The 14475-nt window shown below is 40.2% G+C and overlaps 1 protein-coding gene across 1 annotated transcript in view; it reads left to right on the top strand.

Moving 5' to 3' along the window:
* The window catches only part of GRB10 (growth factor receptor bound protein 10), a 144265-nt gene that overhangs the window by 72202 nt on the left and 57588 nt on the right, over positions 1–14475 (top strand). The gene's annotated exons all lie outside the window — the stretch shown is intronic.

The raw sequence follows: 14475 nt of genomic DNA, 5'->3' as shown, positions 1-14475 counted from the left end.
TGTCTGCCTACATTTTCCCCATCAGCCAAATGAGAATATTTCTATTGCAGGACTTCTGTCAAATGTGTGGTTGAAATCTGCTAAGTAATGTGCATGGTCTTTTTGAAGTCTCACTTCAGCTTTGTTCGTGGTATTAAGTAGAGAGCCAGTTCTGCAGAGATGAAGTCAGGACTGAAATGAGAACATATGTGAGATTGTGTCCTAATACATTGGGTAAACCACAGGGTATTACTTTGATATGACGGGTAGCCTTTCTGTAAATTGATTTGTTTGTATGTAGCCTATGACATGGAAGTGATGAGAGATGATGCAGCTTCTAAGTACCATAAATGTGCTTTGATTGATGGTGCATAAGTCTTGACTCACAGTAGGGAGGAGGTCAGTGAATTAAGCTGAAGGGTACTTGAAGCTTTGTGCATGTGGGGGTTGAAATTAAAGTTGGGAGCAGTGAACAGACTTGCCAGCTGACATAGGAATATTTATTACAAAAAAAAGGGCATTAAATGTGGGATAAAGAGATAAGTTAAAAACACTTGAGGCATAAGTGAAAAGCCATGGAGTTTCTTTAAGATGGTTTTAGTATGTAGCTGAAATGAAACTATTGAAAGAGATCTAATTTGTTTTCATTATTGTAGGAGCCAAGATGTCTACTAATACAGTATTTATGTTTGTGGTAATATCTTTCTACCATTGTGTATCTCTATAAACTTTCTGTTTAAGAAAATGACTAAACAAAGCAAAACAAAAAACCCTCTCAACCCTTCCTCCCTATGGCAATAGTGCAGAGATTTTTGGGCCAGGATACATGTCTCCTGCTGTGTTATGCTGGTGAAATACAAAACAGAGAGATCTCTTTCTGAAGAGCAAGTTTAGAGATGAATCTGTCAGATTGTTGGCTCCAAGGCAAAGTGAGATGATCAGAGAAATTTGCTGAAGGCATGGCTGGGGTGAATGCCTCCTTTCTTACAGCGAGGGTGTTTGAGCAAGAAGACTTGGTGATCTCCGTGCTGATGACTTTCCCCTGAAAAGAGATGTTCTCAGACCATTTGCATTCCCCAGGGTCTGGTGTCTCCCAGGGGTTTGGTGGTACAGCTGTGCTGGCACTCTTCCTAATGTACTTGTAATAGCAAAAAACCACTTTCTCTGAAGGAAGTTTATTCTGGTTTGACAAGTGAAATGAAATGCAGTAATAAAAGCATTCTTAGAACTTATACTGGGCTAGAAATACAGATATTTTAACAGGAAAAATAGTAGGAATGTGGAGTAATTTCTTTGAACTGGCTGTTCGCAACCTTTCCTTGTATTTCAGACAAATGTACAGATCTGTACAAAATGTATTTTATTGAGAGCATGTGGAAAGACAGTCTTCTAGTGCATCTTCAGTCTTCTGCGGCCAACAGACAGACTCCCTAATGAGGGCAGAATTGGGACATGTTGTTGACAGAGTGGACACTAGAGAGGTTAATAGGGTAGGAAAGAATATAAGTAGCTCTCAACAAAATGGTACCCTACTGTGGTGAAAGAGGAAGACAGTAAGAATCTGAAATCCATTTGAGTCAAGTATAAAAGAATGTATTGCTCTTCAGCAAGATAATTCTCAAAATTAGTTCGCTGCAATGAAAGGAAGCCCATATGGAGTGTCTACTTTGGAGGTCTGTTGGAGATGGAGGAAACTTTGAAGTGGTTTCTAGGGCTTTACATGGTGCAGAAGCTCTTAGTGCAGGTCTTTCCTGTTCTGAGACCATATGTTGGTGTTTTATTCATTCTATGGTTAGAGTTAAGTGTGTTTAGGTGCATAAACATATCAGAAAAGAGAAAGAACCTTGATTTATTTTTCACTACTAAGGATTAAAAATACTTTCAGGTAACTATACATTCTCATGTTACGCTGCATGCACCTTGGCTTTGGGTTGCAGATTTGTCAAATAAAGAAACAAAGTCTGTGCTTGTTTGTTTGTTTGTTTGTTTTTTCAGTCAGATGGTCTTCAGGTCCATCTAAGAAAAGATTGAGGAACATCAGTGAGAATATGTTGTCATATCAAAGAAAATGCTTTTGAATTTTTTAAAGGAGAGTAAAATAGCAAAAGATAATATTGTAGTCCTGCATTATTTATGGTGCCTGTAGCTTTGAAAAAAATCTTGTGATGTTAAGGCTGTCCCAAAATGAACTGGAATAGTACATTTCTAACTCTGATGTCTTACTTTGTCTATAAAGCAGATAGAGCAAGCTTGAGACTTGTTTTAAGCTCATGTAATAAGAGGAGGGGAGAAACCCCCTCAAATTTCATAGCTTAGTGAAATAAGCAAAATCTGTAGAAAAACAGCTCTGTTGTAATTTGATGTCAGTTCTGCACTAAAATCTTATACCACAGTGCACCATTGTAACAATAAGCTTCAGTCATCACTGTCTTTCAGCTTACCTGACTGTGATAAGCAGCACAGTATTTATTTCTGCCTTTATGTAAACATTATGCCGCAAGTGGTTCATGACAGCACTTCAGCAAGCTGTGTCATGTGAGGATACTTGAGAAATGCATCAAAGGAGCTGACATTCTTACATTGAGGTTGAAAAAGGTTGCAGCACTTCTCTTAAAGCCAAGAAGCTTCAAGGGGAAGATCAATCTGAATTTGTTACGTTTTCTAAGTCTCTTTGTGCCTATTAAAAAGGACAAGATTCTGTCAAGCTAGTTGCATTTTTCAGCTAAAAAAAAACCAAAAAACAAACCAGCATTAAATGGGGCAAACCAGCTAAACAAAAAAACCCTTTCAAAATATAGCATGAGATGTAGCTAAATTTGGAGTTCTTAACAGCAAGCAGCTGCTTAAGTAATTAAAGTATATAAGGTGCTACTGACCAAAGCAATTAGTATGTAATTTCATTAATGGCGTTAGGATTGCAGTAACAATATTTAAGTCTTTCTGTCCAAATCAAGATTGCAGGCAGTTTGTGCCATGCCCAAGATGAGGTTAGGAGCAGTGTGATGTTCGGGTGTGTTGTAGCACCACTGTCTGAGTACATCTGTAACTACCTCTTGAACTGGCTGTGCCTTGTTAACCCTCCTAATTTACATACCTAGCTTGAGAGGTTGTGTGTGCATGCGCTTCTAAATTCTTATAAGCTAGGATGGTAACAAGTTTATACTAAAAACAAGGCTTTGTGGGGGCTGCTAATTATTTTGTTTATCTTTGCAATTAATTTGTGATCTTTGCTGCTGTTCAAGGGCAAAAGGGAATTACTGTTTTTGTGTATGTTTTTGTGGTTTGTCCTTAAGTGGTTGAAAAATCTTGGAGAGCTCAGGCATAGTAGTGTGTTCCAAGTCCCTCTGAAATCTGAAGTACTGCGGATGATGGATTTGTAAGTTGCAAGTTCTGCAACTCAAAGACAATTGGGTGATGAGCCCAGTGACCGGAGTTAGGTAGCTTCTAGGGTCCAGAATAACCATAAATATTCTTCAGAAAGATGACAATGAGTTTTAGAGCCTAAGTAGAAAAAGTACACATCAGGGGGAGAATATGGAATGTACTAAAGTACAAATACAGGTCACCTCTAGGGCTAGGGTGGCATCACTGATGAGTCACTCAGTTGGAGAACCGGAGCTGGGAAGGCTTGCTGCTGGGACACCTGTGGGTATTATACCTATCGTGGCTAACCTGGAGATGCTGACTTTGTTAAAAAGCCACTGAGAGAAGTCCCTCAGAGCCTTCAGGCTTTACAGCAACACTTCTGGCCTAGCTTGAGCTGTGTCCTGTTGACGCACTGCCTCTTTCTAGGTCTAAGCCTTTCTAGGTCTGTAAATACGTGGGCGTGCTTTTGGCGGAGCAAACCAGTCTTCTCTGCTTTTCTGGGCTGTATTTCAGATGTGAAACAGAGCGAGGTGAGCAGGTTGTCTCACCTCTAGAGAACATTGACCCTCTGTCCACAGGTTTTTGGGGCGTCTCTCCTAGGAGGAGTGGTGGGGTGAGTTAAAGCAGTCCAGGAAGGACATCGGCGTCCTGCAAGCTCATTTGAGCGTGCTGGTGACATCCTTGTCATGTGGGGTAAAAGAAGCAGAGACAACCTCATATGAAGCGATGGTCTGTTAACAGAGTACCCTTAAGGGAAAATATCTTGTGTTCTGCTTCCAGCCTTGTTCTGTGGGCGTGCAGGGAGGTGAGTCTGGGCAGGGGATTGGGCTCCATGCACACCAACTAGATGGAGAAGGCTGATTTCCCAAAATCACAGGGTATGACCTGCGTACCTGAACTGGGAATGCATACAGCTTGTGAAATCAGGCACATGGATCTCAGAAGGAAAACGGGCATAATGGACAAGTTTGTTTTGACTCAAGCCAAGCTGTGATGAGGCTTCTGCGTAGCACACCTGCAGATTTCGCCTCTGGATGAGGTTGATCTTGACTGATTTTCACCAGTACAGCTTACCCTGTGGGATGTAAATTGCAAAGGACCAGGCTTTGCCTAGCTGAAAAGAAAGGAAACTCAATTTGGTGAGTTCAGAAGAAACATTAGCACATGGTTTTCTTGGGCCTAAATAAAGTTAGGCTGATGTTACTGATATTCAATGAAGTTTTGAATGGTAAATGTAGATTATTTGTTCTTTTTTATTGTTGGTGGTCTCGGGGTTGTTGTTGGTGATGTAATCCTTGATAGGGGTTGGGGTTTTTTTGGTTGTTATTTTATGTTAAAAAAACCGAAACAGGTTGACTAATGGGAGTTCTTGGAATCAGTGTAGTCATGGCAGAGGGAGGTATCACAGAGCTTTTATAAATGACTGTGTTCCTCCTGAGCAGAGTGGGGTACAGACACCTTCAGGGTGGCTCCACACTACCATTTGGGATGAGACTGCAGCAATATGCTTTGCCATCTGGGGATCCGTGTGGCAGGACTGTGGCATTCCCTTCTCAGGCAGTGGAGGTTCACGCTTCGTTACAGCAGTAATTCCTCGCAAATTATCCACCCTTTGCTGACAAGGCCAAGGGAGGAAATCTCCTTATTCTGCACCCCAAAGGGCTATGTGATTTTTCAGAAGCAGCTGCTCAGCTTGCCTGAAAGGATAGCCTAAAATAAACAGCTGATTCAGGGACAGCGTATCTGTGTGCAGGTGAAATTAAATGCGTGCCCCAAAACACTGCTCCTTTAATAGGGCAAAGAAACTTAGGGAAAGCTTATATTGAGATGCTGCCTGTACAATAAGAGGACATCTGGAAGACAGCTGCCTTCATCTCTGAAGTGAAGCTAAGGTAAGTTACACTTGCTCATCGTTATTTGTTGGGTACTGGGTTTAAAAGTCAAGTCAGAGGCAATTTCTTAATGTTCTACAAGTAAATTTATTTTAATCCCCAACAGGGTCCTAAAGGAGGCCTTTTTAATGCAGTGTTGCAATTCCAAACAACTCTCCCCTAGTTTAGTCTCTTGTAGATATTTTACCAAAATGACAGTTGCAGTTAATACTAAACTGTTAAAGCAACTGATAAAAAGAAACCAAAATTACCGTGGCATTTAAGCATTTTACTTTTTCATATGACTTTGGTTCTGTGCAGTTTGACAAGAAGTACCTTAAATGTGAAATATTCCAGTTGTCTGCTTTGTAAATCCATCGACCATAGCTAGGTAAATATTGTATGCTGAAAACGCAATATTTAATTAACTTGGAAGAATAGCTGATTCATTAATTGCTGTGTGCAACTTTTGGAGCTTACATTACATCCTCAAACATGCTTTCTAAGCCAGCAACAAACCTGTTTGAAGCAAAACTTAAAACTCATGGTTTAACCTTACTGGGAGTAAAGGTTAGCTCGGGTATCAGGTGATGAGGGAGACGCCTAATTTAATAATAATAACAACAATAGTAATAATGCTTCAGCACCAATTCTGCAGACCCATCACTTCCTCAAGAGGAGAAATGCTAATGGACCTTCTGGGTTCATCTGGCCACTTTTTACTTGAAAGCTTTGTTGAAGTGTTGTGGAGTGGATTGGAAATGAAATGCAAGAAGCCTGAGGTTTGCTGGCTGCCAGGCAGGGACTTCCCCAAGCAGTGGGGGGATACTCTCTTGGAGCAGCCACCAGCACTGGTGCTGGAGCAGGCAGGGCATTGCAGGCTTTGGCTGGAGCTACAGCAGCATGTTAGGAGGTTATGCACGATGCTTCCCGGAGCAGGGATAAAGCTTGGGCTTTCTTGGCAGGATGGGAGGGACTAATCCGTGCAGTGGTACTTACATTGATTTGTAAGGATTGTTCAGCTGGGATTACTCCGCTGGGTATTATGGTGTTTAATCACGGAGGGAGAACACAGGTTCCCGAAAGAAAAGCAATAGATGCTTTTAACTTTGCCTTTAATAGCTTTCGATTTGCAAGACATGTGTAGCTTTTGTCATCTGTGTGAATTTTTAACTTCTTTTTGAACTGTGACTTGTGTAGTAGTATTATTTGTCTGTATTTGATGTGCACTCTCACTTTTTTTCCTTTTTTTTTTTTCTCAGACACGGGCAATAAGAATAAAATATTCAAGTAAAACTTTAGAGAAGCACTGTGAGTAGAAATCTGTAAATGAGAAGTGGTACAATAAATTAGGAAAAATAATAATCTTTTTTTCATGTAAACATAAGAAAAAAGATTTAATTATTAGGTAGTTTAAAACTTTTTTCTGTTTCTGATGAAGGACTAGATAGTCTCTAAAGATGCAACTAAACATGAACTTTCCTGTGTCAAATTGCAGCTCTTACCGATACAAGATCTTCTTGATCTTCTTAAAGCCATTCTCTCATAAATATGACTGTCTAATATAATATGCAGTTAAGCATTTACCCTGTGGTCGGCTGACAGTATTTCAATTCACCTCTTCATTGCCACCCGGTGTTGTGCTTCTTGAGCTCTAACTTGTAAGTTCCTTAATGGCTCAGTAGGTTAACATGGGTTTGCCTGTTGTCTGAAAAGTTCCAGTGGATTTTCTGTTTGCTTTGTATGGGTTGCACAGGCCAGGAGCCCTTCTGCTGCCCAAGTGTTCCAGCACCCATGTCCTCTTGAAGGATAAGTGACAGTCTTTCTTATGATCATCATTTTGGGATATACTGACAGGGCTTGCTTTCTCAGTTTTGCTCTTGAGGTAATGCATCAAGAATGAGGCACCCAGTTAACCTCACCAGAAAGGTAAGACTTGAGTGGAGAACTCCTGGGGTCAGTTGATCTGTCTGTGTCTCATGTTCGCTCTTTCTTTTCTTTTTTGTCCTGAGTTAAAGGTGGGCAACAACAAGGCTATAGGTTCATGACTATTCCTCACAAAGTAATGACTTAAGCTTTAGCTTTCCTTCTGTTCCCGTCTCCTTTTGGGCCCAGAAAATCCATCTGGCCTGCATACACTCTGATATGTCGCATCCTTCACCAACGTAACCACTCTGTCCTTTACGTTTTTTTGAGGATTTGTCTACTCTGACCCCAGGTTTGGCCTCTGAAATAATATCCCATTCTGCCTTCTATGGTGCTGCTTCTGTCTGGGTAACTGAGGCTGGTTTGGGTTTTCCTTGTCTTGATAAACCCTAAGAAATGCTTTCTTTTTAAAGGTCTTTATCAGTCTTTTTCTTAAATCAATGAATTAAAAACAGGTGACATGAGAAAATAGTACAGAAAAACCAGTGAGCCTCATGTTCACGGAAAAAAAAAATTCAGATGTCACTAATTACTCGAAAATTAATCTTTTCATTGGATTTTGTAATCTGCTCAAGAATTATGGTTTCCCGGAGGTCTGCTTAATCTGCTATTCTACTTTAAGTGATGTGTTTACTCAATAGTTACTCTACAGCAGTGGTTGTACAGGCATTGGCCTGCAAAGAGGGTTTTGAAAGGCAACCGGCTGATTGCTGTCATCGGCAATAGCTGGACGAGGGTGTGCTTACCCAGCAGGAGATGGGCAGTCCCAGTGTGCAGTCACACAGGGTCAGCTGGTGTCCTGTTTGACTCTGGGTTCAAAGTTTGACCTGATGCTTTTTTAGGAAGGAAGATATACTTTCTTTTTTTTTTTTCTTTTTCTTTTTTTCTTTTATTTTTTTCCCTCACCAAAGCTGCAAACTTCCTTTGAGAAAACAGTTTCAGTTTTCTAAATGGTGTGCATGAGTCTGGAAAAGGGGCTGGCCATGACTTACATATTTTAATCTTCTTTCTTATAGTTGGAACACAGAATGTAATCAGAATTCTAGATGGGTTAGATGGTTTCCTTGGATTTCAAGCCCCTTTCTCATACTGATGCCATTAGTGCTTCAACACCTGTGTGTGCAGTCAAGCAAGAGTTCAGCAGTGGTGGTGATCTTGCTCGCCTGCAGCAGTTGTCTGTCAAGGCAACCATTATGGATCCACTCCACAGGAGGACCAACTTGACTCCGCAATCCTTGGCTTAGAAATGGGAGCATGTATGGTGGGAGGTGCTTCTGAATGTTGTCTGAGAATAATTGCAGCACCATCAGAGGGCAAAACCATTAAAATCTCCATCAGAGACATGCTTTGCCTTAGTTTGTCCCCATAATTAACAAATAAACTCTCCTTGTCCACCCTTCCCTTCCCCCAAATATCTATCTTTCATCATCTTCACTCTTTAGGATGCCAAACATTAGGTGTGAACTGGACAAAAATTGAACTTTTCATTTTTTAACCTTCTATGTTTTTCTATCAGAATTCCTAAGACTTATTTTATCCACTAATCCAAGTATACAACTTCATTCCTTCCTGCTGCAGGGCGCCTATAGCCAGCTGTTCCTGTTACTCATTGAAGCTTTGGTTTTTTATGAGCACCTTTCATGTGTAGCTTATTCCTATAGTTGTTACCTAGCAACATTAGTTTTGTTCAGTTTAGTTTGTCTTCTATTTCAAGAAATCTATCAGGTGTGTTTTGAGAACATATCTGGAGTCCAACCATGAGCCTTTAGAAAAGAGGTGTGAAGTAATAAAGAGAGTTCTCTCCAGCACCTGTAATTAGTGTATGTATACTTGGTGTTAGCCATCACAGCTAAAACTAGCAGAAGTGGGAGTAGATGCATGTGGCATTTAAAAATTACCTGGAGAATACAGTTAAAAGTCCACTGTTGGTTTCTCTGTGTGGCGTTTCAGTGTGCTCAAAGAGCACAGATGCCTATCTCAGTTTCATGCTCTTTTACCTACCGGCATCTCTGTTTCTTGCCCTTCTCTCCACGGCATGGTCCATTTAGCATTTTGCAAGCTGCACATGCACTGATGTGACGTTTTGTAGGCCAACAACCGTAGTTACAGTACAAAATAGAGAATTTCACTTAACCTGAAGGACATTAGAATGCAATGAAGGAAAGGAATGCAGAGTCCCGTAAGGAGGCTTAGAGGGCACATAAAGTTTTGGGGTTCAGACTTGTAATGTTTAATTCAGACTGTGGCTACTCTGGAGATGGTGATGCCTCTAGAATAAAAAGTTGTGTTTGTGTCTTCTGCTTTCACTTGAAATGAACAAAAAACCTTCTAAGCTTCAGCTGTCTTGATATTTTTTTAAATTCTGTCTGACAGCCTTCTCTGATCTGGAGAGCAGTGTGAAAGCATAGGGCTGCAAAGGTTTTTTTATATTGTCTTTTTGTTTCTTGTTCTAAACTCCCCATCCATATGGAGAGAAATCAGGAGGGGAGATACTGCATAGAATTGAAGCTGATATTGGGAACGGAGGGTGTCATTTAGCTGTAGCATCACTGTAGAGGACACTGGGGAGTTTTTAAAAAATTGTAAGAGATCTGCTTATTATCATCCACCTTCTGTTGCATGCGTGCCTCGGAGGTGTAGAAGCTGCCAAGTGCTAAATACATGCATCTGTAGGGGGCTGTGGATACCAGTTGTACAAAAATTGCAGATCAACTGGTGCCTGTGGCATTAGTGAAAGCTGAAACCAGAGTATGGAGGGATATGAGACATTTGTGTAAGCATAGCAAGTGTGGCTACATGCTCAGAGGCAGAAAGTAATGGAGCATGAGTGTTACTTAGAATGGACTTCTTTTTGCATGATTACAACTGTGTGTTGTCAGTAATAGTACGCTTTCAAAAAATTTTAGTGATGGAGATTTCTGGAAAGTCTTCAAAATGGCATTTGGACACAGTACTGGGGGGACATGCTGCAGTGCTCTTGTGCAAGGGATCCCCTTAATATGAGGGGTTGTCTTATAAAAGGTGTTTGTATACACATCTCACTGTGGTAATCCTTGCCTGCATTTTTGGTTGTAAAACGTGAGATTTCCACAATGCCAAAACCCTTGCAAAATGTAATTGCATCACTAGTATGAATCAGCATAACTTATACATGATTTTAGAGGATTTGAAACAGGATCTTGAAGTAGATACCACAAGTATTTTATATCATCAATGCAGGATGGTTGGCTGTATTCAACTGTGTGTTCCTTTTCTTTCACTGTGTCCATCTGTCTCTTTGAGGGTTAATTCATATGTGCTGGAGGGGTGCTCACAACTTGGATACCATGTTCTACTCGGCTAACTTCAGTGAAAACTTATATTAAGTATATCTTAGCTTTTTTGTTTTGTCAAGATGGCTCTTGAATGTGCTGCTCTGAAACTCATTTTGGGGAACTGATTGCTGGTGTTAGGTTGTCAAATAGGAATAGGTCAACAGCTGCCTTACTGTAGCAAAGACTTGTTTATATATGTGTTGTTAGGTCTTATAGAGTATCAGACTTAATTCCATGGAGACAGAAAAGTGCTATAGTTTTTTTATATATCTGCTGGATTCCTAGTAGCTCTTGCATCAGTTATCTCTGGGAACTGATAATGTTGGGAGCTGAAATGAGGGATAATGCTAGGTGATTACATTAAAAATGAGCAAACAAGAAGGAAATAATTTATTTTTCTAAATGAAATGTTTTTACAAGCCTCTTAAATCACAACTAATTTAGGTGCTGTGATGTTTTTCAAAGTGTTCCCTATGAACTGTCGACCATATGTGAGAAGGAAGGGTATTTGCTGAACTGTCACTTAGAGACATGAAATGCATCCTGGTCTGTAGTCCAAAGCTGAGATTCTTTCCATGCTCATCTCTTTTTTAGTAAATAGAATTTCTGTGATGCAGTGAGCCCCTTGACAACCGTGAAAATACCTGCTTTCTTCAGGGAGCTGGCACAGCTGAAGATGAGCAGGATCATTTCAGCTTTATGTTGCTTCAGAATAAGTGGGATCCTGCTTAGTCTTGTTAGCTGAGCTTAACATGTCAAGGCCAACAACTACCAAAATAAGTAAATAAATGAGGATCTAGGGGATAGAGAAGGGCTGGAAGCAGAAAGGCAAGTGGGACATGGTTAAGTACAGATTAAAGTTTGCTCAGGCCTAATTTAGGGGTTGTCATCCCTCCTGTGTTATGCTTGAAAACATTAAAAATGTATTCAAGATTGGTTTTTTTTAATGAAACATGATAGCATATCTCACTAGCTTAGTAGAGTTTTTGTAACAAAGTTTTCCTCTTTCCTTGAATTGAACTTTTAAACCTTTTCTTGTAATTGAAATCATGATTTACTTTACAAAAAATATTACTTGCAACATCCAGTGGAGCTGGTTTCTGAACAAAGCCAAAGTTTAACAAGTTGTGGGCATAGAAAAAAAAGGAAGTTCTGACAGCTGCCAGTGTGTGCACTTTGGTTCTAGTTTGGGAAAGAACATTTCTCACAAAAGAGTCTACAAAACTGCCAGTACCCTGAAACTGCCACCACCAGAAGTATGTCAGAGCTAGGTTTTGCAAGTGTTCTCCTTTCAAAATGACAGTCAAAAGCAGCTAAGGGCCGTTTGCATGTTTGTGCATGGAAGTGGTAAGTAGCCTCCGTTCTGTTCAGTTGAAATGGAAGAGCAGACCTTGAATATCCACTTTTGTACTTCTTGATCTTACAGCAGAATTCAATACAGATTAAAGAAGATACCATTTTGTATCCCTTGAAGTGCATATATGCAAGATATTTGGGGAGCTGGAAACTCCTCAGCTACTTGCAACTCTACCTGCTAGGTTCTTTCAGGTCAATCACTAAACTGAGGAGGACCAGCATGGTGCTATGCTGGTTTTAAGTCCAATGATTTGCAAATTTTGCTGTTAACTAGCAAGCCTTCTCAAAGTCAGTTTTGTCAACCTTTTTTTTATCTGCATAGGGTTGTCTTGATGGAGGCAGGCTCTCAGTGGTTGGTAAAGACAGGTGCTTTGAAAGATCACAGTACACATGAAATACCCTTCTGAACAGTATGCCTGCATATGGTTGAAACAGTTAGAAATCCTTTGGAGGGCTTCTTTGATTTTTGTTTAGTTAAGCTCTGTGGAGAGCCATCACAGTAACACGCTGGATTACTTGGCAGACTGAGACATCTGCTGGAATTTCCGAGGTGTAGGCTACAGCAGTGAGGTTTCCTATTGCATCATGCTGAAATCTCTCCAAAACATAATGGTATTTAGTAGTAAATGCCATTGTATAGAGATGAAACTGTATGAAATTCAAGATTGCAGGCTTTGTCTTCAAAAAACGTAAGAGTCTTAAGGATCTTTTGCTCCTGCAAAAGTTTTATGGCAGGACTGAGGGCTATTATTAACAGTGCTGCACCCACAGAGAAAAGGAGCTGACAGAGGAGTGAAACCAGATTCTGGACTTCAGTGCAGCATATTATTAGGAGAACTCTATATGCATCTTGTCAGTGCCTGTCCTGTTAGAAACTGAATTTAAGTGTGTAATTGATATATTTAAAAGCCTCCTAATGGTAATTCAATGCTTTAAACTATGTACTTATTTTGCTTAGTGTTTTACATGAAGTGCCTCATTTTATGCATATTAGGCTACATAGGACACCTTTGGAACTATCTGCTTTTTCAGGGATATCTTGAAATTACTCTTAATCATTCCTTCCATGTTACAGTCACCTGAAAACTTAATGATCTTGCAAGCTAACAGCTTTGTCTAAATTGTTAATAAATTAACACCCTCAGGGACCAAGCCATATGGACTTCCACTGAATATATACCTCGACTTTCTTCCCTTTCTGCTTTTCACCATGCTAAACAATTGCTGTTAGTTGCTGTAATTTACTCCCTGACTCTGTGGTCAGGGTCTGTCTTTTATGTCTCCTACATCCAGCCCCTAAGCTTTTGCTTGACAGCCACCTGACACCCTACAGCTCGGTACTTTAGATGAATGATAAAATTTAAAAGCCTTGTAATTCGGCCTCTCCCTCTTTATACTCCTACTTCTGTGGTTCCCTTGTGATTGCTCAAGAAGTGTTTTTGATATGTCCTGTCCAAATAGGATAAGAATCTGGAGGATGGAATGAAATTTAAATTGCAGCTCTGTCTCAAGATCACTAAAAATAGCAGGAAAATTATTGTAGACTTCGTCCAAACAAAGCAAAGCTTAGATTGTTGAAAATGCATCAACTAGCTGACATACAGAGAAAATGGTGTAACCTAGTGAAGGTGAGTCTTAGTAGTAGTTTAGTAGCTGTTAAATACAAATATTGAGGGAAATTGCCATAAGGAATTGAAAGGAAGAAACCTGTTTGTGGGGTGATGTGGTTTGTTTGTTTTTTGGGGGTTTTTTTTTGACATGTGTTCAAACCTTGAAATCTTCTTGAGTACATTCTAAGTGAAGGCTAAGTGGCTGCTACTATATAGTAAAGACCCTACTGACTTTCAGTGAGAAACATGATATTTCAGGTCACTAAATAGAGCTCAGGTATAGGGGCATGACCAGAAACCTGTTTAATTCAGAGCAGGTCTTTTGTTCACCCAACATTGAGAATGGAGGTCGTCAGCATCCCAAAACAATACCATGTAAATGCCATGTTCAGATCTCATTTGGTTATCAAGGCATGTTGTTGGTGGACAGAAATTGAGTGCTGCTGTTTTAGATTATATCCTCAAGAAATGTGATACTTGTACAAAATAATCTATGGTATCTAAAAGAAAATAGTGCAGCTGGTTGCAAGCTGCTTCTGATGCTTCATTTACCTAGAAAACATGGCAAAAGAATGGATATTGGAAAATACAGTTTGTTTAAGCTGTATGTCACTGTGTGTTTGCCAGCTCCATCGCTTGTCTCTACTTTTCATCCCTGTCATGAAGAGTTTTGTGAGGCAGAAAGTTTGCAGGCAGCAATGGTGTGTTTTGCCAGGCCAGTTGATACAGCTAGAAAACAAGGGCACATTTTTGGCTGCACAAAGCTCTGTTTGGTCAGGAGTAGCTGTTCAGGCAGGGGCTGTGCTGTAACCAGAAGCACATATCGATGTGTGTGTTCATCAGCCTGCTGAACTCCTGATAGGGAGTGATGTAACTTGTGGCTGGGGAGTAATTGCAGTGCTCTGCAAGAGGAGTTCAGAGTGTGGTTAGTGCAAAGTGCTTGGAGAGTTCTCTTGTCTTGCAGAGTAATTATGATCGTTAGGAGGGATGATTGAGCACAAGTTACTTATTTACAGTGAGGTAAGGTGGTGTATATAGAAAGGTTGGTGCCTT

Source organism: Catharus ustulatus, chromosome 1, assembly GCF_009819885.2.
Source record: "Catharus ustulatus isolate bCatUst1 chromosome 1, bCatUst1.pri.v2, whole genome shotgun sequence".
NCBI classification, from domain to species: domain Eukaryota; kingdom Metazoa; phylum Chordata; class Aves; order Passeriformes; family Turdidae; genus Catharus; species Catharus ustulatus.
The sequence above is the reverse complement of the archived record's forward strand: the minus strand, read 5'-3'. Positions and strand labels throughout refer to the sequence as shown.